Source organism: Pleurodeles waltl, chromosome 1_1 (assembly GCF_031143425.1).
Source record: "Pleurodeles waltl isolate 20211129_DDA chromosome 1_1, aPleWal1.hap1.20221129, whole genome shotgun sequence".
NCBI lineage: Eukaryota > Metazoa > Chordata > Amphibia > Caudata > Salamandridae > Pleurodeles > Pleurodeles waltl.
Genome location: NC_090436.1, coordinates 964,918,623 through 964,944,781, shown reverse-complemented (window position 1 = coordinate 964,944,781; position 26,159 = coordinate 964,918,623).

Here is a 26,159-nt window from a genome sequence, read left to right as displayed (position 1 = left end):
GCGCTTCCCACGCTGCAGTGTGCCTCCTTGCGCTTCATAGCGCTCATTGGAATGGCAAGTGGGAGCAGGTGATGCAGAAAATGGCTGCCTCCTGGGGTCACACAGCATTCTGGGATATGTAGACCCTCTGGTCAAAGTTAGCTTTTCCCCACTGTGCACTACCAGTCTATGAGCACATCAATCAGTCAATAAATAAATTATGTCTAACGTGCGGTAACACACCCATGAGGGTCTCAAGGTGCTTATGAGCTGGCGGCTGTGTGGCAGTTTGCTCATTCAGACTTTCAAGTCTTGAGTTCTTTCCTGAATTTGTGTAGCAATCGGGAGGACCTGAGGGGGAAGGTTGTTTCAGGCTTTGGCCACTAGATGGGAAAAGGAGCATCCTCCGCTGTTGGCTAGGTGGATCTGGGGGTGTCTGTGAGGAAGAGGGAGGCGGATCCTAGCCGTCTGGCTGATAGCTGGAAGGTCACGCACTGGTTGATTTAAGTTGGTACAATGTTGTGTAGGGCTTTGTATGCATGGGTCAGTATCCGGAACTGGCACCTTGTCTGGGTCAGGAGCCAGAGTAACTTCTTAAGGTGGGGTGTGATGCCCGTCTGTCTGTGGAGTTTGATGATGAGTTTTGCCACTGAGTTCTGTATTGTGCGTACTTTTTTCAGTAGCTGCGCAGTGATTCCTACATAGAGAGTGTTTCTGTAGTTCAACCTGCTGGTGATGAGGGCCGGTGTGACGGTGTTTCTGGTGTTAAATGTGAGCTGCCTGAAGTTCTTGAGAAACATGCATAGGGTGTGGAAGCAGGCAGATGAGACTGTGTTTACCTCATGTTTTATAGATTTGCTTGATGCCCAGGATGATGCCATGGGTGAGTGCATAATTGGTCGGGGTGCGGGGTGTGCCAAGTTCCACCATGTGTCATTCCAGGATGAGGTGTTTTTCCCTGAGATGAGGACTTCTGTGTTGTCTGTGTTTAGATTGAGGTAGTTGTCTTTCATTCAGTCGGCAATGTTCATCAAACATTTGCGAAAGATGGCGCTGGTGGTGATAGGGTGTTCTGTTACTGAGAGGATGAGTGATATGTTGTTGCTGTAGGAGATGGTTTTGGGCCCGTGTGATCTGACAATGTTGGCCAGGGGTATGTGCTGAAGGGTAGGGCTAAGGGATGACCCTCTGGGGATGCCGCAGATTATTTGTTGGGTTCAGATATGTAAGGAAGGAGTTGGATCTTCTGGGTGCTTCTGGTGAGGTATAAGATGGTCCTTTTCAGGGCGTGTCCATGTATTCCAATGTGGTGGAGTCTCTTTATGAGGATGTGGTGGGATACTGTGACAGAGGTGGCTGCTAGGTCCAGTAGGATAAGGGCTACTGTTTCGCTACAGTCCAGGAGGGCCCTGGTGTCGTCAGTGGCTGTGATCAGGGCTATCTCAGTTCTGTGGTTTCACATAAATTTGGATAGAGAGAGGTTGAGGAGGTTTTTGTTTTCCAGGTGTTTGGTGAGTTGCTGGTTGAGTGCCTTCTAGAGAACCTTTGCTGGATAGGGAAGTAGGGAGACGGGTTGGTTGTTCTTGGGGTCTGCTGGGTCCGCGGATGGTTTCTTCAGGAGGGGGCCTTACTTTGGCCTGTTTCCAGTCCTCTGGGCAGGAGGCTGAGGTAATGGAAGTTTTCAGTACTTTTTTGAGCTTGTTTCCAATCATCTTGCTCCTGTGGTTGAAAATTTGATGTGAGCGGGGAACGGTGGGTGCTTCTGAGTGAAAGGAATAATGATGGCGATTGTGGCTTGGGCTGTGAGAGGGTCCCAGTGAGTGAGCAGGTGTTCAGGTGTTGCGTTCATGGGTGGGAGACAGCTGACGCTGTTGGTGGCATGAGTTAGAAGTTTTTTTAAATGAAAGAGCTCTTGTCATGTAACATGTTTGCCATCTGCCAGGGCGTTGCACAGTTCTTGGGAGGGGGTGATGTCGTTTGCAGCTGCCTTGGGGTTGGAGAACTCCACGATGATGAAAAGATCCTTGCTGCGGTGATTGCTGGCTGCTATGCAGTCAGTGAGCGTGTTCTTCCTCGTTCCTTTTCTCAAGCAGCGGTACTGGTTGTGTGCTGCTTTGAAAGCAGTGAAATCTCCTGTTTCTTTGCCGGTGCACCACTTCCTTTCAATTTGCTTGTATTTGTCTCTGTGAGGAAGATGACATCTGCAATGAAGGATACTGTTAGAAATGGGGTCTTTGGTTGGCAGTCAGGTTACCCCCTGTCCAAGCAAGGACTCTCACTGTAGTCAGGGTAAAGGAGAATCACACTCAGTTAACCCCCGCTTACTTGGCTCGGGCAGGCAGGCTTAACTCAGAGACAATGGGCCTTATTACGACCTTGATGGAGGAGTTCTCTCCATCACAATTGTGATGGATATCCTGTTCGTCGTATTACGACCCTCATTGAATATAATGGGATCACAATATGGCGGACAGGATATCTGCCACATTTGTGATGGAGGAAAACCCTCTGTCAAGTTTGTAATAAGGCCCAATGTGATAAGTATTTGTACAGACACACACAGTAATACAGTGAACCACTACAAAATGACACAACACAGATTTAGAAAAATAGTAAATATTGTATCTAAATAAACAAGACCAAGTACAATAAAAAATCCACAAAATACAGTTAAAAATACAAATTTAGCACTTAAAAGAAAGAAAACAGTGCCTTGAGGCACAAATACTGCAGGTTGGTATTATGCGGCATCGCAATGCAGTAGTTTCCTACAGTGCCATGCTAATGGCACCGTTTACGGAGTTGTTGGACCCCCAGGTACAGTACCTTAAGAAACAAGTAGAAAACATGCAGGGGCACATAGTCGAAGAGAGCGGCTTTGCTGGGTCCGAGGCGGCGTTGGTTCCGGTGCCATGGGGCAGAAGGGCTGCGGCGTTGTGCAGCGTTGTCGGGTCCTCACTACAGGGCAGTGATGATGAATCAGCATTATATGCGAAGTAGGTCCCTTGTTTGCGGCAGATGCGAAGTCCGGTGGAGTCATGATGCTGCTGGGCAACCACCTTGGGTCACAAGGCCGCAGATGCTGCAATGGCATCGGATCGTCACGGACGTTGGACTTACGACTCTCCAGTGTCAGCGAAGCCGGGTGGGATCAGTGGCTGCAGCGACGTGAGGCCTACAGGGTCGTTGGACTTCTATGAGGTTGACAGCCTTGGGGAAGGCGGTGTCGCTGTTCCGGGGTAGCGGCGTCAGCTCACAGGGTCATCCGATACATCGCACTCAGCGAGGTCCATGGCCTCGGTGCAAGCAGCATCACGGTTCTGGGCAGTGGTGTCCTTTGCGAAGTCACACAACGTCGTCCGGCGTCAGTAGACTGTTTTTTCTCCAATAATTCACTTCAAGGGGTCTAGGAACTGGAATAGCACCCTCTGGTAAGCTAGGGTCCACAGCAAGTAGACTCAAGTCTGGTTGGTGAAGCCTTTGTTGTCCCTGAGGCTTCAAAAAAGGAGGCAAGCTCTACTCCAAGCCCTGGGAGTCACTTCCCAGGCAGGAATGCAACAAAGTTCAGTCTCTTTCTCCTTGCACAGGCAGAAGCAGTAACTGCAGGATAGCCCAACACAGCACAGTCACAGGTCAGGGCAGCATTTCTTCCCAGCTCCTCAGCTCTTCTCCAGGCAGAGGTTCCTCTTGAATCCTTGAAGTAATCTAAAGTCTGGGGTTTGGGGTTTGCTACTCATAACCCTTTCTGCCTTTGAAGTTGGCAAACTACAATGTAAAGACTCAAGTGTCTGTAAAATCCTTTCTTGTCCAGGCCAGACCCCAGCCACACACCAGGAGGCTAGAAACTGTATTGTGTGAGGGAAGACACAGCCGATTCAGGTGTGAGTGACCACTCCTCCACTCCCCTCCAGCCCAGATGGCTCTTCAGGATATGCAGGCTACACCCAAGACCCTTTCTGTCATTGTCTACAGAGAGGTGCAAACAGCCCAACTGTCAAACTCACCCAGACAGGGTATCCACAGACAGGCAGAGTCACAGAATGGTTTAAGCAAGAAAATGCCTACTTTTTAAAAGTGGCATTTTCAAACACACAATTTAAAAACCAACTTCACTAAAATATGTATTTTTAAACTGTGAGATCAGGGACCCTGAAATCCATATTTCTATCTGCTCCCGTAGGGAATCTCTGGTTCACTCACATTTAAAGGCAGCCACCATGTTAACCTATGTGAGAGATAGGCCTTGCAACAGTAAAAACCGAATTTAGCAGTATTTCACTGCCAGGACATGTGAAACACATATCCCACCTTTATCATAAATTGCACTGTGCCCCTCTGGCTACCTAGGGCCTGCCTTAGGGGTCCCTTACATGTAAAAAAAGGAAAGGTTTAGGCCTGACAAGTGGGTACGCTTGCCAAGTCAAATTGGCAGTGCAAGACTGCACACACAGACACAGCAGTGACAGGTCTGAGACATGTTTACAGGGCTACTTATGTGGGTGGCACAATCAGTGCTGCAGGCCCACGAGTAACATTTGGTTTATAGGCCCTAGGCACCTCTAGTGCACTGTACTAGGGACTTACTAGTAAATCAAATATGCCAATCATGGAAATCCAATTACATATACATTTTACATAGGAGCACTTGCACTTTAGAACTGGATAGCAGTGGTAAAGTGCCCAGAGTAACAAAAACAGCAAAAACAGAGTCCAGCACACATCAACAATCTGGGAAACAGAGGCAAAAAGTTAGAGGAGACCATGCCAAGGATGCCAAGTCTAACAGATACGAATAAGTCTCAGATCTCTGTGGCTTGCTTTCTGAGAGGTTGTGCATTGAGTAGAATGCACTGGAGTTGTGCATAACAGTTGTGGTCAGTGAGGTGGGTGTGGTCTTGTATGCAGTGACTACGGTGTTGTAGATTGCATCGGTGCTGCAGGTGAAACAACAGTGCCGGCAGGAAAACAGCCCTCTGGTGGTGCATGGAGATGTGCGACAGCAGTGGTTGTTGTTGATGTGTCCGGGATCCAGTGGTCGGAGCTTATCAATGTTGTAGATGCGCTGGGTGGCAGAACCAGGGTTCCTGTTGCTGGGAACGGTCTAGGTGTGGACGGGTGCAGACGGGCACAGACGCGCTTGCCTTTAGCGCACCCATGGCCCACCCACTGCACTTATCAACACCACGGCCTCCATAAGTAGTCCTGGGAGATGGGAGGGCTGACAGGGAGGCCAGAGACAGGGACCGGGAAAAACTGCAGTAGCGGGATGGCAAGAAATAGCAGGTGATCTGCTAGAAATGGGGTCTTTGGTTGGCAGTCTGGTTACCCCCTGTCCAAGCAAGGACCCTCACTATAGTCAGTGTAAAGGAGAATCACCCTCAGTTAACCCCCGCTCACCCCCTTGGTAGCTTGGTACAAGCAGGTAGGCTTAACTTCAGAGTGGAAGGTGTAAAGTATTTATACCAACACATACAGTAACTTAATGAAAACACTACAAAATGACACAACACAGGTTTAGAAAAATAGAAAATATTTATCTAAACAAAACAAGGCCAAAACGAAAAAAATCCAACTTACACAAGTCAAGATATTAATTTTAAAATCAAAAGAGTCTTAAATCCTTTTGTAAAAAGATAAAACACTGTTAGCATTGAAAAGTAAGTGGGTAGTGTCAAAATAACATGCACGGGCGAGTGTGTGTCGAAAAAGGAAAGCGGTGTGTTGATTTCTCACCTGCAAGTGAGACTGTGCGTTGTTTCTCCTTCTCCGGTCGGGTCGGCATGCGTCATTTTTACTCTCTGCAGGAGAGTATGTATAGCTCTGGGCAGCACTCGGGTCCGGGAAGGCGTTGCGTCGTTTTTCTGCACCCAGCAAGGTTTCCGTCAAAAATCCTGCTGCACGGCGTTAGCAAAACCGCACTGTGTGGGTTGCGATGTTACCAGCCTCCGTTAGCGATACAGAGTGTCGTTTCTCCAGCCGCGTGTGTCGATCTTCCAGCCGCTCTGCAAGCGTTGTGTCAATTTCAGCCGCAGAGCCGGCAGTGTGTCGTTTCTTCAGCTGCGTCTCGGAGGTTGTGTCGGAAATTTCCCCACACAGCGGTCTGTGTGTGGATTTTCAATCTTGGTCTGCCAGCTTCACCTGTCAAGGCCCCCGGAACTGGATAGGGCACCACTTGGCAGGGCAGGAGTCTCAGCAGAGAGTTCAGGTGCTGGCAGGGGAAGCCCTGAGACTTCAACAACAGGAGGCAAGCTCAGGACAAGCATTTGGAGATTTCTTCACAAGCAGGAATGCACAACAAAGTCCAGTCTTTGTCCCCTTTCCCCAGGCAGAAGCAGCAACTTCAGGATAGCTCCACAAAGCACACTCACAGGCAGGGCAGCACTTCTCCTCAGCTCTTCAGCTCTTCTCTTGATGTCCAGAAGTGATCTAAAGTCTGTGGTTTCAGGTGCCCTTCTTATACCCATTTTGGTCTTTGAAGTAGCCCTACTTCAAAGGAAAGTCTCTGTTGTTTGTGAAATCCTGCCTTGCCCAGGTCAGGCCCCAGACACACACATGAGGGCTGGAGACTGCATTGTATGAGGGCAGGCAGAGCCCTTTCAGGTATGAGTGACCACTCCTCCCCTCCTTCCTAGCACAGATGGCTCATCAGGAGATGCAGGCTACACCCCATCTCCCTTTGTGTCACTGTCTAGAAAGAGGTGCAAACAGCCCAACTGTCAAACTGATCCAGACTAGGAATCCACAAACAGGCAGAGTCACAGAATGGTTTAAGCAAATAAATTCCAAATTTCTTCTTCCTAAAAGTGGAATTTTCAAACATACAATCTTAAAATTAACTTTACTAAAAGATGTATTTTTAAATTGTGAGCTCAGAGACCCCAAACTCCACATGTCTATCCGCTCCCAAATGGAATCTACATACACTTTAATCCTATTTAAAGGCAGCCCCCAAATTAACCTATGAGAGGGATAGGCCTTGCACCAGTGAAAAACAAATTTGGCAGTATTTCACTGTTAGGACATATAAAACACATTAGTATATGTCCTAGCTTAAACATACATTGCACCCTGCCCACGGGGCTACCTAGGGTACACTTGCCAAGTCGAATTGGGAGTTTAAAACTGCATACACAGACACTGCAGTGGCAGGTCTGAGACATGATTACAGGGCTACTAATGTGAGTGGCACAACCAGTGCTGCAGGCCCACTAGTACCATTTGATTTACAGGCCCTGGGCACCTCTAATGCACTGTACTAGGGACTTACCAGTAAATCAAATATGCCATTCATTGAAATCCAATTAACAATACAATTTACACAGAGAGCATATGCACTTTAGCACTGATTAGCAGTGATAAAGTGTTCTGAGTCCTAAAGACAACAAAACAGGTCACAACAATTGGGGGGAAGAAGGCAAAATGATTGGGGATGACCCTGCAAAAGGAAAACAGTCCAACATGATCCAACAGAGAAATGTGAGTGTAGGCAAAGTTAAAATGGAGTGAAAAGCAGAACATGAATACAGAGACATGGAGGTCATCATTATTGTTTTTTTTTTCACCACTCCCTAAGAGTGCATGTGTTTTTGCTCTTTCGCCTGCGTGCTGCTTCTTTCTTACATTTCCATCCTATGCTTTCTGTGTTGCTCGATCCTCACGGTCATACATTTCCCTGCTCCTCATCCTCCTGCTGTTTTTGATTTGTTTTTTTAAAGCTCCTCTGTCACACCCCAGCCTTCTTTTCCCTGTTGTCCCAACCTCTTTGTGGCATTTACTTGCACCCCGTCATTCTATTCCTGCTCCACTATTGCACTCTGACTCTTCTCAGCAGCATTCTTAGGCCCATATTTATACTTTTTGACGAAAACCAGCGTCAGCTAACGCCATTCCTACGTGCCAGGCGGGCGCCTTATTCAAGGATTGGTGTTAGCCGGCTCGGCGGGCTGGTCAGAGTAAAAAAAAATGACTCAAACCAGGCAGCGCCGGCGTAGGAAAAAATGGGGTTTGTGCGTCAAAAAATGGTGCAAGTCAGGTTAGAGACAAAAATCATGGCTCAAACCGAACTTGCGCCATTGTTTGACGCACAACCCCCATTGAAATGACTCCTGTCTTAGCAAAGACAGGAGTCATGCCCCCTGGCCCAAAGGCCATGCCCATGGGATTTCCGGCCCCTGGGCATGGCCATAGGGCACAGTGGCTTGTAGGGGGGCTCAAGTTAGTCCCCCCTATTCCACTTTAAAAAAATAAAAAAATTATACTTACCCCAACATACCTGTACTTATCTGGGATGGGTCCCCCCCCCCATCCATGGGTGTCCTCCAGGGGTGGGTGAGGGTGGCAGGGGGTGTCCCTGGGGGCAGGGAAGGGCACCTCTGGAATGCTTCCATGGCCAGAGACCATTGAAGTGGGCCCACATGTCCCTTATCGCTTGCCCTCACCCAGGCATTAAAAAACGGCTCACGTCAGACTGTGCGCCATTTTTTAAGGCCCGTCCCCTCCTGTGCGTCAAAATGACGCTGGAGTATAAACAAGGCGCACAGGCTTTGAAGTCATTTTTTGGATGCCTTCCTTGGATGTCATTAACGCAAGGCAGTTTCCGCATCCAGAAAATTACGTACCCAGAGAAAGTTTTGACATTCGTGGGGTCGGGCGTCATTGTATAAATATGGGGCAAGGTTTGCGCCGAATGTGCGTCAACATTTTTGACACACATTCGGCACAGACAGAGTATAAATATGCCCCTTAATGTTTTAATTTTATTTTTTATTTATTTTTTGGAGTGACCTGCAGGGGCGATATGGTAAGGGGTCGCTCTTCTCTAAATCAGGTGCTTTTGCACACTTTTTTTATTTTTTTATTTACTGCTTCAAAATGGGCTTCTGCTGTCTTGGAATGGTACATTCAAAAAGAACAAAATGGCCACAACAGCATCATGACACTTAGATATACGTGTGTGACGATGTATGGGCACATATATATGATTGTGCTTTTTTTTTCACTATGGTGTTGGTAATAGCCATTTTATTTTTCATTTTGCCTATGCAGAACAAAATCAACAAAAAGCATTGGCAAAGCTAAAAGACATGGTATATTGGCTTTGATAGTACGTGTTTCATATAGCACTTCACACCACAAGTGTTGTTTCTATGTACTGTATACAACAGGTGTGACTATTTCCTAATTTAATGGTATTTACTGTTACACATTTACTGGTATTGTTCTATCACAGTTGTCTCATTTCATAGGAAAACGTAACAATGAAACAGGTCACCTTCACTATTCCTTTAGACAGCTGGGTACAAAGGATATATGTAAAAATTAGTTACTCATTAACCACTGTGCCACTCTTTCCTCGCTAGAATACTAAGCTCTTTTTTATATTTGGGGAAGATCTCATTCAAATATTCATAAATACTTTTCGACAAATGGTATCCATGTCAAATTCCTATCCTTTCCCCCCAAATGCTAGGGACAGTAAAGGTGCCCAGGGTTTGTCAGTAAACCTACAGGAGCCTAAGAAATGAGCCAACATTTTTAGATGAGAGAAAAGATGGTATAGCAAAAAGTGCGTTTTTTCAAAATAAAAGGCGTTGACACAAAATTTGCTGAGCATAGTCACCATTTTCACAGCATTGAGAAACAACAGAGGAAAATCAAAATTGTAAATGATAGCCAATATTCCCTCTCTTTATGGTTTCTACCTACGTGCAGTATTGAACGCAGAAAGATATACATTTTTGAAAGAATGAAAAAATTCTGAATTCAACAGTGGGTCACATGTTCAGGTTTTCCAGCAAAAAGAAACTAACCATTGACATAAAAAAACGTGAATGTAAAGGGGGGGAAAAGACAATTAGGCAACAAGGTTTTCTTTTGTAACTTTGTGCAATGATGGGCGCTCTACAGAAGTAGTATACTCTTACGTCTACCAGACTCTTCCAATCAGTGAGACATACAGTGCATGTAGGTTGTCCAAAAACCCCAATGCTTACCGAAACGTTCTGCCCTCCTGTGGGCATATTGAGAAATAGGGGCCCAGTCTGCCCAATGGAGGGTAGAAAGTCATTTTGCCCAAGGATATGGGGGGGGGGTACAGCCCAATGTAAGCAAGGGCTGGCACCCAATTCATTATGTTGTACATTCCATGGTGATAAGTGGGCCTTTTAGTCCCGGGTAAGTCCCTCCAATCTGCCCCCAACAATACTGAAAGTGCTTTGTGGCTGATAGGAGATTGGGGTGCACACTCTTGGCAGGAGGAGTTGGACTCCCAACTCCATTTATTTTTATGTTAATCCAAATATAAAATCCCTGCGGTCCAAATAGACTTTTTACCCCTTCAGGGTGTGTGGATGTGGGAAAACTCTCCATTCTTCATAAAGCCTGGTGGTGTCTCCATGTATGGGGAAGCCAGGCCTTGTAACGAAGGACTATTTCCACCCTCTCCTGAGGTGCGTGGTTGTTTTATTCCAAGGTACATCAGGGATCGATGATTCCTGAGAAGGAATCTATTTGCAAGCAGTGATACTAGAAAGGGGACACTCTTCCCATTCCAATGGTACTTTTTCCAGATCTCTAGGTATCAGGTAGATAGAGGCCTACAAAGAGCAGCTATACTTCAATATTTAAAACATTTCCCAATTTGTGTGTGCTGAAAAATACAGCACATATGCAAAATGGGAAAAATGAAAAGAAATGAAAACATTTCTCTTCCTTACAGCTGCTTCAAGGTGAAGCAGGAATTTGGCCCAAAACCTTGTCTACAATTCTCTACAACTAGGGATTTGTGTCAAAACCCATGTCCCACCCATGAAATGGCCCCTTGGTGCAAAGTAACTCAATGCAGTGCATTGCACAACTTTGTGTTAGTTTTGGCTACAATCCAACTCATCACTCACCTACCAACCCCTACTCAATCCAACTCAAATCCGGATTTGCATTGATTTGTCAATTCCACCCAAAAAAATGCATCCTGTTTGGGTTGGCTAATGCAAACCCTAGCGCAAATCCAAATCAAGTGTAAATCGGAACCTAGATGTGACAGGAGACTGGCTCGAGCATAAAATATCTCACTGTGATTTATTTAATGTTTAATAAAGTTTCCAGTGAAGCAAAAAGTGTTGCAAAATTGCCTAACTCCAGTTACGCAAAGGGAATTGAAATTTCACAAACGCCCACGCCGCGTGATTTCTCCATGTGATGGAGCAATCCAATCGTGTTTTTCGGGACTGTGTGTTAAATTACATATACCTGTGGATGAACATGAGAATACTTAAAATTCGACCGGCTTATTGCAAGAGAGCAGATAGCGTTGTTTAGTTCATTCAGGACCTCACTGCTGACAGAAGCACAGAAACCTATTTAGGTTTAAGGGAATGAATTATTACAGGCACACGCTGGGAAAAAAAACAGGGGAGCTTGTTTAATGTTGGAGATGAAACAGTTCCACTTGGATTTAGTAAGAGAGACTGAAGAACAGACAATGCCCCATGCTGAGCAGAAGCAGCAGGGAGCAGCCTTTGATTCCAAACCCCAGGAGAGAAGCGCTAAAGGTTAACACTGGTTTATAGATTTCTCGTTATCTTGCAGACTGATGCAGAGTATTGTGCTGTGCAATAGTTGTATTTAATACACAGTGTTGGAACTTTTTAAAATGCATATTCTAATTTTTGTAGCATGCAGTCAGAGGCACTGGAAAATAGATTGTAAGAAAAGTGTTTATTCAAAAGGCTCCAATATAAAATACTACCAGCAGAATAAACTTTTTGTAGCCCAAAAGAGGATGTAACGCTACATACAGCCATTAGCTCCTATAACATAATATATATCTTTACAATGAAACAAATAAGATCACCTTCTGGGGAATGGGCAAGACTGAAGGGTCGACCATTTTATATCCCAAAGGGATCAGAGTGAACCTAGATTTGATTGAGAGCGGAAGTACATCTGTAAATAATCAAAATGGGGGAAAGATAGTGAATTGCAAACTGTTATGTGCTACAGATTTCATGTAGCATAGGAATTAATCTAAAGTGGTGAAATATTATTTTAAATAGAATACTCCGTTAGAGCAAAACCATGCTAAGGCTAAGCTAGATGCAAAGCTTGAAACTCATTTAAGGAATGTAAACTGTAGAATCAAGGGTCTCTCTGCAATTTTCCATAACATTTGGGTTCTAATAAGTACCCAGGTAATACTGAAACCACCATGTGTGGTATTTTTCAAGTATAGTATTACCTCTTCATTCTGATAACATGGTAGTAGCACATTTTCTCACGTTCCAATGACGTTTTCTCACACTGTGCGCTGCAAAACGCCAAATGTGTGGCATTTTCTCTGCATACATTCTGCCTGGTTTTAATGCACCATTTGTAATCACCTTTCGCGGTTGCTGGCCCAACGTGCCCCAAGACCAACGTTTTTGATAATACTCTGTAATATTCAAGCAGAGCCAGAGCAGAGAGAAAGAAGTGAGAGAGCAGCTGAATCTCCTTAATAAATCTATGCCCACGCACTTACTTTTCATTTTCGCATTTAGTGTCATTAGCGTGTCTGTCCTTAATGAGTAAACTTACAAGGGAACGCGTATAGGTCGATGAACCTTTTGATTCGTTTAAGGTGTTCTTACCATGGTTCCAGTACAGAGACAATAATCAACAAACAATAATCAATAATCATTAGTCAAATCAATAATCAATGAAGTCAGTAAATTTCACTCACCATGACTCTACAGCCATGATTAATCACACCTTTAGTAAAAGTTTAGTAATTGTATTACCCTTTTATTAATAATACTAAAGCTATGAACCTTAATCACTAACTCAAATCGAGCAAAATTAATAGTGCTTGTTAATCAACAAGTCGCAAGAGACATAGGGGGTAATTCCGACCCTGGCGGTCCATGACCGCCAGGGCCGGGGACCACGGAAGCACCACCAACAGGCTGGCGGTGCTTCCAGGGCCATTCTGACCGCGGCGGTAAAGCCGCGGTCAGAAAAGGGGAACCGGCGGTTTCCCGCCGGTTTTCCCCTGGCCCAGGGAATCCTCCATGGCGGCGCTTGGATTCCGACCCCCTTCCCGCCACACTGTTTCTGGAGGTTTTCACCGCCAGAAACAGGATGGCGGGAACGGGTGTCGTGGGGCCCCTGGGGGCCCCTGCACTGCCCATGCCACTGGCATGGGCAGTGCAGGGGCCCCCTAACAGGGCCCCATAAAGATTTTCACTGTCTGCTTTGCAGACAGTGAAAATCGCGACGGGTGCCACTGCACCCGTCGCACCCCTGCAACTCCGCCGGCTCCATTCGGAGCCGGCTTCCTCGTTGCAGGGCCTTTCCCGCTGGGCCGGCGGGTGCTCCTTTGGCGGGCGCCCGCCGGCCCAGCGGGAAAGCCAGAATGGCCTCCGCGGTCTTTTGACCGCGGGGCGGCCATCTGGCGGTTCCAGCCAGGCGGGCGGCGACCGCCGCCCGCCTCGGTTGGAATGAGGCCCATAATCTAATCAAAGCTTGAATCAAAAGACATTCAAAAGTATTAGCACAAATCATTAGTAAAACCAATTTCAGCAAGGCCATAATATCCATAAAGTTCAGCAAAATAGTCTGTTAACCATTGTCTCTGCAGTTCGTCAGTCATCATGTGAATAACCTCAACTAACCCAGATTAGCATCAGCATGTGGGGCTTCATGCAAAACAATTAAGAACACAAATTTGGAAAACATATACCTAAAGAAAGTATTAATACAATGCAGTTGGTACCTAGAAAGAAAAGGATGCAATTTAGTCATCATCATATCTGCCTATCCACGGTATGATTCAGCAAGCGTAATCAGTCTTCATCCTCAGGACATCAATCGATCAGCAAAACACCAGGCTCTCAGTCAGAGAGTATGAGCCCAATGACAGAATCTCAAATATCCTCTTCTCCCAAACATCGCATCACAAATCAGAATAAGGTCTGAAGTATTTTTCCTCTGTCACATTGTTATATCAAAGTTCCCCAAACTATCCCCCAATTTCCAATTTGTCAATTAATCGTACGTTATTACTCTGTCCAATAGTGACCATATACCAAATCTATGAATTCTTATATTTCACAGTTCACATATCGTTGATTGATATGATTTACGATGTTCTCATCATCGAGCTCTTCAGGTATTGAATTTGTTGCATCTTCGTCTCCAGTCAATGTCTTCATTGTTCACATCCTGGAAAAGAACCCTTTGCACATTTTACACACAAATCGTTACTTTGCGGGATAACTCATCTCCTGTCTGTCAGTTCCCATAGAAAGCTTCTGCTAAGCATTTATTAAAACAATGAGCTTTTCACAGTTAGTTCACTCTGTCAGCATTTTTCCTTAAATGCTAAGAAATACAGCTCCTGTATAAGGCCTAGCAAATCTAGGCTAAGACAATTGCTAAGTTAAGGCTTACAATTAATAAGCAAGAACATAGTTCATAACCCTTAATACAACATATTACTGCATTCATCTAATACATTTTTCAATATTTTATATGAATTAGTCATAATTTAGTATATTTCGTGAACACTGGTGGCCATTCTCCGAGGTCACATTTTCAAACGTGCACATTCTTTTTTCTACATTATTCATTTTTCTACATAAGTCATTATTCAAAATACGTAAAAATGTAATTAAAATTCTAATTAAGACATATGCTTCAGCAATCGCTCTTCTGATGACTAAATGTGTCATCACACCAAATTTACCACCCACAATTTTACAACTCTATTTCTTCTACATTTTGTCTTCTCCTTGAGTTCTCTCTATATATTCTTTACATATTTCTTTCTTCCCTCCTCTGATTCTTTTTAGACTTCTTCAATTTAATTAATTTACATAATTTGCATAATCCCCATATTCCTAATAGACACCCTATAACAATTAATATTCCCTGTATGATTTTCAACAGTACCCCGTTCCAAATACTACTAAGCCAATTTCCAACTGAAGCAAACCCCTTACCAACCTTTTCCCAAACACCTGGTTCTTTCAACTCCTTCAAAGTGCGTTAGTCAGATTAGTAAATACATCTTTTATCTCTTTACTATTGTTAGGAATGTAAGAGCAACAATGCTTAGAGGTAATCATTTTACAGACTCCACCATTTTTTGCTAAAAGAATGTCTAAAGCAAGACGATTTTGAAGAGTCTTAGCTCTATCCGCATCCAATTCAGTATCCATCAGGAGTATAGCCCCTGAGAAATTTGTCAGCATGTTATCCACAATAGTAGACAACTTTCGAATCTTAATCGAATTTAGGATGACGCCCACTGAAGGAATCACCGCACCAAATATATATTCCACTATCGCAGAGGAGGTCTCCCTCCTCTGTCTCTTATGATGTAATTCTGTCATTTTTGGAAACTTTTTCAAATCCTCAGTCTGGTACATTTTTGGGAATACTGTCCCCAAATAACATGTCCCGTACCATCCTCTTGGAAGACAGTAATAAGCATTAAGGCGGTCATTCTGACCGCGGCGGTCGGCAGTCGCCGCCGCCAAGCGGTTCCCGCCGAAAGACCGCACCGCGGTCAAAAGACCGTGGCGGCCATTCTGGCTTTCCCGCTGGGCCGGTGGGCGACTGCCGGAAGACCGCCGGCCGGCCCAGCTGGACAGCCCCTTCAACAATGAAGCCGGCTCGGAATGGAGCCGGCGGAGTTGAAGGGGTGCAACGGGTGCAGTGGCACCCGTCGCGATTTTCACTGTCTGCTTAGCAGACAGTGAAAATCTTTGTGGGGCCCTGTTAGGGGGCCCCTGCACTGCCCATGCCAGTGGCATGGGCAGTGCAGGGGCCCCCAGGGGCCCCACGGCACCCGTTCCCGCCATCCTGGTTCCGGCGGTGGACACTGCCAGAAACAGGCTGGCGGTAAGGGGTTCGGAATCCCCATGGCGGTGCTGCAAGCAGCGCCACCATGGCGGGTTCCCTGGGCCAGCGGGAAACCGGCGGGAAACCGCCGGCTCCCCTTTTCCGACCGCGGCTTTACCGCTGCGGTCAGAATTGCCCAGGAAGCACCGCCAGGTACTTCCGCCGCACTCCGCCATGGCGGTCATGGACCGCCAAGGTCAGAATGACCCCCTAAGTCCACAAATATATTAGATCCCCGGAATCGCAGGGTCCTGCCCTTTCAACATAATTGTCCATTTATTCTGAAACAAAAACACATGCCTACATTCACTTGTTCCCACAAATAAAGTATCAGTGTGCGATTTAGGCTTATATATTCAAAGCTTCCCTACATGTAATGCATCTAAAGCTAATTTCCATTGTGTCTTAATTGCAGTGTAAACATCATCATTTTTGTAAGTCCTTTCTCTAAGCCTTTTTCTCTTTTTTCCTTCAGCGCCTTCCTCCTGTAATCAGTATGATCTAAGAAGCTTTTCTCTAAAGGTGTAAGCAAGCATGTAAGATTATTCTTGTGAGCATATGCTGTCCCAAACGTTAATGTAGATTCAAAGAATCCTCGAACTAATCAATGAATCTAACTAAACTATGGCCCTCATTACAACCCTGGCGGTCGGTGGTAAAGCGGCGGTAAAACCACCAACAGGCCGGCAGAAAGAAAAATGGAATCACGACCATGGCGGAAACCGCCAACATAGACAGCCACTTTAACACTCCGACCGCCACGGCGGTACAAACAAACACAGCGGCGGTAACTGCCAACAGACAGGCGGAACACAATGTGCTGCCCACAGTATTACAACAGGCCAATCCGCCACCTTTTCCGGGGCGGATTCACCGCGGACAAAAACACGGCGGAAACAGGACTTGGAAGGGAAAACGCTCACCTCTACACACCCCACGAGGAACCAGGACACCATGGAGCCAGAACTCCATATTCTACCTGCCTTTGTCTTCCGGCTCCTCTACCAGGAGCACAAACGCCGGCGGCGAAGACCACGGTGAGTACTGCACCTACAACACATTGGAGGGGGGAGGGAAAAGAGAGTGACACACACAACACGCAACACCCCCACCCCCACCCTCACACACTACAACACACACACTAATACATGTTGATACATTGCAGTTACACCCCCGCAAAGCCCCAAAAGAATGCAAAGACAAAAGGAAATGATTGTTACAATTGTAATCAATTAAAATCCAGCACTCAAAAATATATATATACTATTAACAAATATATACACCAATAATACAAGTCCAGGTATTGCACCATTTATAGTCCGTGGACCACTGGGCCCAAAATGCATGGGCGAAGCCCACACAAGATACCTGATCAAAACGGAGAGAACACTGCAGGGGCATCAGATAGAAATACAACAGGCACCTCAGGGGGAGGGGAAGAGGGGGCACCTCAGCCGGATGAGTGCACAACGCCAGATCCACGAGGGGGCTCCATGCCCACTGCAGTATCCTGGGGAGTGCAAAGCCACAGTCTCTCAAGTTTCTCCAGTGGGTGGGTTGCCCACTGCTTTATCCTGGGGAGTGCAAAGCCACAGTCTCACAAGTGTCTCCAGTGGGTGGGTTGCCCACTACGTTATCCTGGGGAGTGCAAAGCCAAAGTCTCTCAAGTCTCTCCAGTGGGTGGGTTGCCCACTGCTTTATCCTGGGGAGTGCAAAGCCACAGTCTCTCAAGTCTCTCCAGTGGGTGGGTTGCCCACTGCTTTATCCTGGGGAGTGCAAAGCCACAGTCTTTCAAGTATCTCCAGTGGGTGGTTTGCCCACTGCTTTATCCTGGGGAGTGCAAAGTTACAGTCTCTCAAGTCTCTCCAGTGGGTGGTTTGCCCACTGCTGCATCTTGGGGAGTCCAAAGCCACAGTCTCTCAAGTCTCTCCAGTGGGTGGATTTCCCACTGCTTTATCCTGGGGAGTGAAAAGCCACAGTCTCTCAAGTCTCTCCAGTGGGTGATTTGCCCACTGCTGCATCCTGGGGAGTGCAAAGCCACAGTCTCACAGTGGATAAGAGTCCCCACTGGTTCTGGAGGGGGCTTCGTGCCCAAAGTGCTTCATCCTGCTCGTGGCAGCCTCAGTAGCAGCGGTGCTTGCGGCGCTCATTGGCCTGCGGTGCTGGTGGGTGGCTCAGTGAGCGTGCTGGTGGCGGCGGTGTCCTGGCCAGCGGTGCTGGTGGCGGCGGTGTCCTTGGCAGCGGTGCTGGCGGTGACCTTGGCAGCGGTGCTGGTGGCGGCGGTGTCCTGGGCAGCGGTGCTGGTGGCGGCGGTGTCCTGGCCAGCGGTGCTGGTGGCGGCTGTGTCCTTGGCAGCGGTGCTGGTGGCGGCGGTGTCCTGGGCAGCAGTGCTGGTGGCGGTGGTGTCCTTGGCAGCAGTGCTGGTGGTGGCGGTGTCCTGGGCAGCGGTGCTGGTGGCAGTGTCCTTGTCCGTCGTGCAGGTTGGCGGCGACTTCCCTTTCTTTCTGTGCCACTTCCCCACCTTGGATGGTGGCACAGCTATCTTCCCACTCCCAACTGTAGTCCTGGGAGAGCCCTTGGTGGCAGGTGTTTTGCCCTTCTCCCTCCGGGCAGTTGCCAACTTCTTATGTTTCTGAGGTGGGGGACTGTCCGTGGTCTGGCTTCTTGGCACACTGGCTGCCCTGCTGCTTGGCGCTCTCCAGAAGCCGGTTACTGCTGGCACCACTGTTCCCGCTGATGTGGTGGCTGAAGTGCTGGGCTGGGACCTGGAAAGTCGTGCCATAGGGAACTGAAGGGGTGGGGGAGGTGAGGGGAAGAGGTCAAGGTTGGACAGGAAAACCTTTTTAGACACACTGGGACGGGTAGATGGAGGGGGTTTGGGAGTGGAGGAAGAGGTAGTGGTTGTAGGAGGTGTACGTTTGCTGACTTTGGATGAAGGTGCATGGGCTGGAGGCTGTTGTGCGGTGGATGGCTGTTGGGTGGGTGTGTGATTGCGTTTGTGTACCTTGGCAGGTGGGCTCACAGACACACTGGGAGAGGACACAGGAGATGTGTGAATGGTAGTGGGGGTGGTGAGTGCACGTGTGTGGTGTGTGGTGATGGGTGTGCTGGTGATGGACGTAGTGGATGGAGATGTAGTGCATGCAGGTGGGAGTGGAGACGTGACAGGGAGGGAGGAGGGAGACGAGGAGGAGGGGACACAGTGGAGGCAGTGGCTTTTGGTATGTCTGCATGGATATGATGCTTCTGTGAGTGCCTGTGGGATGTGTGGTGCTTATGTTTGCCAGAGCTTTCCTTGTGTGTTGAGGTGTGTGCATGCTGGTCTGATGGTGTGCTTGGGATAGGCTGAGGTACAGGGGTTTGGGTCTGGGTGGAGGAAGCTGGAGGGGGGAGTCTGGACACAGGGACAATGGCTGCCATCAGTGCTGAGGCCAGAGTCTGAAAAGCTCGCTGTTGGGCTGCCTGACCATGAATGCCCTCCAGGTATGCATTCGTCTGTTGCAACTGCCTCTCTACACCCTGGATGGCATTCAGAATGGTAGACTGCCCAACAGTGAGGGATCTGAGGAAGTCAATGGCCTCCTCACTGAGGGCAGCAGGGCTGACAGGGGCAGGGGCTGAGGTGCCTGGAGTGAAGGAGATGCCCACCCCCCTGGGTGAGCGGCCATGGGGCACACGCTGAGGAGCTGCTGGAAGGGTGGTGCTGGTAGGTGGGGTGGTGCTGGTAGGTGGGGTGGTGGCTGTACTTGTAGATGCGGGGGACACGGAGGGGCCCGCCACCGCAAGGGAGCTCCCATCAGAGGAGGAGTCCGTGTCGCTGGTCTCAGCTCCTGTCCCTGCCGTGGAGCTCCCCTCGCCCTCCGTCCCACTGGTGCCTTCAGACTCTGTTGTCTCGCCCTCCAGGGCCATGTGGGATGGAGCGCCCTCCTGCTCCGGTGCCACTGCTCCTCCGCCTGATGATGCTATTGCACACAAGAACAGGGAGACCACAAAAAGGGGGGGAAAGACAGAAGAAAGACATGTTCAGTGCATGCAATACCGCTACCGTTGGCGGACACTACAGACACAGAAGACCACTGCACTACGCCGTGCACTTAGAGTTCCCTAATTAATCCCAGGGACATGGGGTACAAGGCCTATGCCCGATTGCTGCACACATGGAAGTCACAGGAGCCTGACTAGGTGTAGATGGCACTAACCACCAGTGGGGTTGGGCTGCCTTACGAAGGGACCTTGCCTACTAAACTTGCCCTGGCCTAGGGGATCCCACAGCCCACCTCCCCCACCCAGAAACCGTAATGCGCACTGATTCAGCTGAATGAGAGTGTACTCACCCCCTTGTGGCTGCTGTGATGCTCTCAATCGCCCATCCAACTCCGAATCTGCCACCGCCAGGATCCGGAACATCAGGGGAGTCATGGTGTGACAGGCACCCCTCCCAGGTTGGGAGGCCATCCCCAGCTGGGCCTCCGCTGTCTTCTTGCTCCAGCTGCAAATGTCCTCCCATCTTTTCCGGCAATGGGTGCTCCGTCTGTGGTGGATCCCCAGGGTCCGGACTTCCTTGGCGACGGCACCCCAAATATCTTTCTTCTGGTGGGTGCTGACCTACAAGAATAGTACAGGGGAAAAGGAGAAGATATAACTGTCCGGACCGTCACAGTAATTGGCCCATGTTCCCACCCTCGCCATGAAGCACATGCACTCACCATTATTTCATGCATGCCTCATTCTCCCCCCCCATCTTCCATCCACACCACTCCACACAGGCATTGCCCATACAGCATGCTCACAGTGTACTTACCTGTTTGTCTGGAGGACCGTAGAGTAGCGTGTACTGGGTGAGGACCCCATCCACTAGTTTCTCCAACACCTCCGTGGTGAAGGCAGGGGCCCTTTCCCCAGACACATGAGCCATTGTTTCTTCCAGACAGAGGTCACAGCAGCACTTGCAGTGTAGGTCCTCTCCTTTCGAAGATCAGGTATCAAGTGAGTTAACAGATAGAAAATGGCGGCCACGTCTGCGGCGGTGCGTACCGTCATCGCCGGCGTAAATCGTCATTGGCTCCTGGGACCCATAGGGTCCAATGTTAACCAATGCAGGATTGCGCCACGGTCTTCGACCGCCTACCACGACGGTGTACAATGCCATCGCAGTTACCTCATATCCCCTTGACCTACATTACAAGACAGCCAGCCGCCATTTCAGGGGGCCACATAGCATTATTTTTAAATGCATCACACATATCTAGGCCTTGCATACACATTAAGACAGGCACACAGCGGATTTAAAAATGTGTGCAATAAAGTTGTGTTTTCGTACCTCAGTGTTGGCTGACCCTCTGCTCACTGTTCTCCTCCATAGAGCACGTCCGCTGGGGCAAGTGAGGAGATGGCGGCATCCTCCGGTGTACAGATCGCTAGTGGACCTGTCGACAATGTAAGAGCGACATGTAATTGTCACCTACAGACTGGACCATGCCACAATCCAGGAACTGTGTGCCCAGTTGGAGCCGGACCTGATGTCAGCTATCCGCCATCCCACAGGTATCCCCCCTCTAGTGCAGGTGCTGTCAGCACTCCATTTCCTAGCAAGTGGGTCTTTTCAAACGACAGTGGCCATAGCATCAGGGATGTCCCAGCCTATGTTCTCCAACGTGCTGTCCAGAGTGTTGTCTGCCCTGCTGAAACACATGCGCAGCTACATCGTTTTCCCTCAGATTGAGGATTTGCATACAGTGAAAGGTGACTTCTATGCCCTGGGACATATCCCCAACATCATTGGTGCCATTGATGGGACACATGTGGCCTTGGTCCCCCCCGCAGGAGTGAACAGGTGTACAGAAACCGGAAGAGTTACCATTCTATGAATGTGCAAATGGTGTGTTTGGCCCAGCAGTACATCTCCCATGTGAATGCCAAGTTTCCTGGCTCAGTGCATGATGCTTACATTCCGAGGAATAGCAGCATCCCTTATGTGATGGGGCAACTCCAGAGGCACTGTGTGTGGCTATTAGGTGAGGACATGGACCCTATACAGTGTGACTAGGTGTCTGGGTCTGGGGTTGCTCCTAAGGGTTAGTGTGTGTCTAACAGTTGTCCCTCGACATTTGCAGGTGACTCTGGGTACCCCAACCTGTCATGGCTACCGACCCCAGTGAGAAATCCATGGCGAACTAGGAGGGTTATAGAGAGGACATTCGGCCTCCCTAAGGCTGGATTCAGGTGCCTCCATATGACAGGTGGTTCCCTATTCTACTCACCAAAGAAGGTGTGCCAGATCATCGTGGCCTGCTGCATGCTTCACAACTTGGCTCTGTGACGACAGGTGCCTTCTCTGCAGGAGGATGGTCCAGATGGAGGTCTGGTGGCAGCTGTGGAGCCTGTGGACAGTGAAGACGAGGACGCAGAAGAAGAGGATATCGACAACAGAAACACTCAGTTATTGCAAATACACATTTTCGAAAGTACAGACTGACTCCAGATTGTTTTGTGATTTAAGGGTGTTTATTTAAGTGCAAAATAGTGGAGGGGGTTGTAAAATGGTCAGGGGTGATGGTGGAGGAATGTCCATGGCAGAGTCCACTCTATTTGTTTCACAGGTGCATTGTCCAAAGGGGCATAGGAAGTGGAGCTGGGGCAGTGGATGGATGGACAGGGTGACAAAGTGGGACAAAAGGATGACAATCAGGGTGGTCTCATTTCTTGGTGGGGTCTTGGCATTGTTCTTTGTCCTGGATCTCAGGGACCGCTTGCGGGGTGGTTCTCAATCTGCAGGGGGTGGGGTGCTGGTGTCGTGGTCCTTTGGCGGTGCCTCCTGTCGACTAGCGCCGGCTGAGGTGGTGGGCAGTTCATCATCCAGGCTAGTGTCAGGGGGCCCTTGTTGTGCCACAGTGTCCCTCCTGGTGTTCACGAGTTCCTTCAGCACCCCTACAATGGTACCCAGGGTGGTTTCGAGTTCCTCCCTGAACCCCAAATGCTGTTCCTCCTGCAGCCGCTGGGTCTCTTGAAACTTGGCCAGTACCGTTGCCATCGTCTCCTGGGAATGGTGGTAGGCTCCCATGATGTTGGAGAGGGCCTCACGGAGAGTGGGTTCCCTGGGCCTGTCCTCCCCCTGTCGCACAGCAGCCCTCCCAGTTCCCCTGTGTTCCTGGGCCTCTGTCCCCTGAACCGTGTGCCTACTGCCATTGACCCCAGGTCCCTGCTGTTGTTGGGGTGGTGGGTTAACCTGGGGTCCCTGTAGTGGTGGGCACACTGCAGCTTGACATGTCCTTGGGACAGAGGTATGGCCCAGCTGGGTGTGTGCTGTGCTCGTGTTTCCAGAGGGGGAGGCTCTGTTGTGCTTGTGCCAGTGTGAGGGGAACCGACTTTCCCGAGGTCCCAGATGGGCTGGGCTGGTCATCTAGATCCTGTTGGACAGAGCTGCAGTCATCACTGTGGGCCTCTTCTGTGGGGGGAGTGGACATGTCTGGTACCTCCTGTCCGGTGACGTTGGGTAGGGGTCCTACAGGGGTGTAAAGGCATAATTATTGCATCTGTGTGTGCCATGGTGTGCAATGGGTGGGTGACCCTGTACCCCAGTGCTTGCATTCTTGTGTAGGACCTTGTGTGCTAATTGTTTAGGGGTGTGTGTGGGTATGTTCAGGGCCATGCATTGGTGATGGGTGTCCATGCTTTGATGTTGCATGCAGGGCTTGGTGTTGGGATGGGTGGGTTGTGATAGTGGGAAATATGTGAGGAGTTGGAGTGATGGGGGTGAGGGCGAGGGTGGGGGTATGTGATAGTATGCAGGTAGGGTGGGTGATGTAATAGTTAAGATCTGACTTACCAGAGTCCATTCCTCCAGCAACTCCTGTGAGGCCCTCAGGATGCAGTATAGCCAAGACCTGCTCCTCCCATGTTGTTAGTTATGGAGGTGGGGGTCCGCCGCCAGTCCTCTGAGCCGTGATGTGGTGTCTTGAGACCACGGAACGTACCTTCCCCCGTAGGTTGTTCCACCTCTTCCTGATGTCATCCCTAGTTCTTGGGTGCTGTCCCACTGCGTTGACCCTGTCCACGATTCTGCGCCATAGCTCCATCTTCCTAGCTATGGTGGTGTGCTGCACCTGTGATCCGAATAGCTGTGGCTCTACCCGGATGATTTCCTCCACCATGACCCTGAGCTCCTCCTCAGAAAACCTGGGGTGTCTTTACGGTGCCATGGGGTGGTGTGGGTGATGTGTGAGGTGGTGTGTGTTGTGATGTGTGGGGTGATGTTTAGGGGTGTGTGGTGTTTTGTGCGTGAATGTGTATGTGTGATAGTGTTCTGTGCCTCTGTATGGTGAGGTTGTCTTTGCTGTGCTGTCTCTCTGGCCTTCGTCTAAATTTCTGGTTGTAAGGGTTTGTGGGTGATGTGGGTATGTGTTTTATATTGTATTGAGTGTGGGGGAGTGGTGTGTGTATGTATATCAGGTGTGTGTATTTGGAATTCTCCAATGTGGTAGTGTTTTGTAAATGCTTGTGTATTTTGAGCGTGGCGGTGTGTACCGCCAATAGAATACCGCGGTTGAAAGACCGCTGCGTGGATTCGTGGGTCGTGATAGTGTGGACGTATTCCTGTTGGCGTGATGGTGGAGGTTTTGTTATCGCCAGTTTATCACTGACCTTTAGTGTGGCAGACTTGTGTGGGTGTCTGGATTTTGGCAGATTCTGAGCTGTGGGTCGTAATAGCTGTGGCGGAATTCCGCAGCCCCGGCGGTGTGTTGGCGGTCTTCTCCACTGCGGTAGGTGCCATTTACCGCCAATATTGTAATGACGCCTATGTCATTATCTCTAGCTACTCTACTCAAATACCTAATAATAGGAACAAACAAAAACACATCATCATAGGTAGAATAGAAATATTGAATGTACTCCTGGTTATAGAACCTTGTTAGTAACAGACTACAATTAATTCTATATGTTAATGGAAGACTATGGTAAGTGACTCCTTCCTCGACCGATGAAGGAATCTGTGTACACACAAGACAATCCTTTGCATCCATCTTCTCAACATACTCACTCAACAAATAACAGAAAACATTAGAAGAAAGTTCTCCTTGAGCATTAGTAAAGTCATGCAAATATTTATCATCTAACTTGAACCTCTCTAAAGCTGTTAGTGTAGTAGTCTCAAAAGCCGTTGTATGGTTGGCTCCTTTTGCATCAAGAACAGACATACCCATCATCAACTTTATAAACAAAGTCCCACACATAATTGCCAAAACAATGCTCATATATTTATAGCACCTAACATTCCTAATTTGCTTATCTACATCAGCCATGATCTGTAAAGAATCAGAAAGCAGAAGTAACTTTAGAAAACGTGCAGCAAAAAATAAAAAACAGACAATTCTTTCAGCAGTTCGGTTTCACTTCCAGGAGCCCTTCTCCTTTTCCAAATCGGTTAGCAGCTTTGTCAAAATCAGGTTTCAAAAAGTCAAATCAGGTTATCAATGTCTTTTCCGATTACTTTCATCAGTCCCTTTCTCAAAAATATTTCTCAGATTGTTTCAATGGTTCAGTTAATTGATCTTCTTTAGGTCACCTCAAAATATTGGCTTGGAACTTTCCTATCAAAACAAAAAGACATAGGTGGTCATTCTGACCTCAGCGGTAAAAGGCGCTTACCGCCGGTCAGAAGGCCGCCAGAACACCACCGCGGCCGCGGTAAACCGCCACGGTCATTCTCACCCGCAACCTGCAAACCGCCAAAAACCCGACAACCACAAAAGTCCGCCACACCAAAGGTCAGCGAAAAAATGGCGATGACCAAACCTCCATCGTCACGCCAACAGAAATACGCCCATACCATTCCGACCCACAAATCCACGCAGCGGTCTTTCAAACGCGGTATTCCATTGGCGGTACACACCGCCGCGGTCAAAATACACACACATATAGAAAACTCAGCCACATTGGTCAGTTTGAAACACGCACACCTGATACACATACTAACACCACTCCCACACACCCAACACAATATAAAACACCCACCCACATCACCCACAAACCCCTACGCCCCGAAATTATTGACGAAGGCTAGAGAGAGAGCACAGAATAGACAATCCCACAACACAGAGGCACACAACACCATCACCCACACAGATTCCACGCACCAAACACCACACACCACCACACGCACCACACTCATCACCACAAACGCCACCCCACACCTCATCCACACCACCCCATGGCACCCCAAAGACACCCCAGGTTCACTGACACCGAACTGAGGGTCATGGTTGAGGAAATAGTCCGTGTAGAGCCCCAGCTCTTCGGGG